Here is an 803-nt window from a genome sequence, read left to right on the forward strand (position 1 = left end):
CCCCCCCCCCCCCCCCCCCCCCCCCCCCCCCCGCCTCACTGATTCGCGGACCGGTTGACGCTGGTCACCATCTCGTTGTGGAGAAACAAGAAGAGCCTCGTCTGCCATTTCCAGCTTCTTCTCTCGGGTTCCGGGGACCCCGGGAGGACGGAAGTCAGGACCCGAGCACGGTCGCTGCCACGGTGGCTGCAGCCGCCTCCGGGCCCGCGCTTCACCACGTCCTCCGAGGCGCCCGCACCTGGCCCGAGAGTCCAGCCATAAGCCTACACGTTGTTAATTTCCACCAGATACAAGTTTTGAAAGAATGGAGGTACAGAGAAATTGGTGACTTGGTATATCTTTAAGATTTGCTACCTACATCTGGACTATGGCTGAGATTTACCTAAATTTGTACCTTAACCAAGTCACAAGAGTTGACTTCCTTGGTTAGCTACCACTGCATTGCAATAGCTTTAGCATAAGCTAAGTCTTATTTACAAAGCAAGTCTGACACAAGGGGAATTTTTTTTTTTAACCAAATAGTAAAGGTGCTGATTGCATTAGGATTTGGGAAGCCGTTTTGTTCCCGAAATCTTGGCCAGACAAAGCATCTGGGGACATGAAAACTCCTTCCCACCCTTCTTCCTACTCTCCAGTGCTTCCTCTATGAAAAGGGTGGAGGAGAATTTGATCATTCTGTTGGAAGCTCTTATACCCAGGCAAGAAGTAGGAATAGATGACAGAAGGGGTGTTTTCCATATTTCATTTAGTCAGGCCAGGCTTTCTACTACTTGTATTTAGTAGTGGCTGGTGTGTTTGATGGG

General features: G+C 50.2%; 1 pseudogene; it reads right to left on the reverse strand.

Annotated features, from left to right (window-relative positions):
- The window catches only part of LOC114040430, an 800-nt pseudogene extending 537 nt beyond the window's left edge, over nt 1-263 (reverse strand).
- Between the last annotated feature and the right edge of the window lie 540 nt (nt 264-803).

Source organism: Vombatus ursinus, unplaced genomic scaffold, assembly GCF_900497805.2.
Source record: "Vombatus ursinus unplaced genomic scaffold, bare-nosed wombat genome assembly UNPS02013120.1, whole genome shotgun sequence".
Classification (NCBI taxonomy): Eukaryota; Metazoa; Chordata; class Mammalia; order Diprotodontia; family Vombatidae; genus Vombatus; species Vombatus ursinus.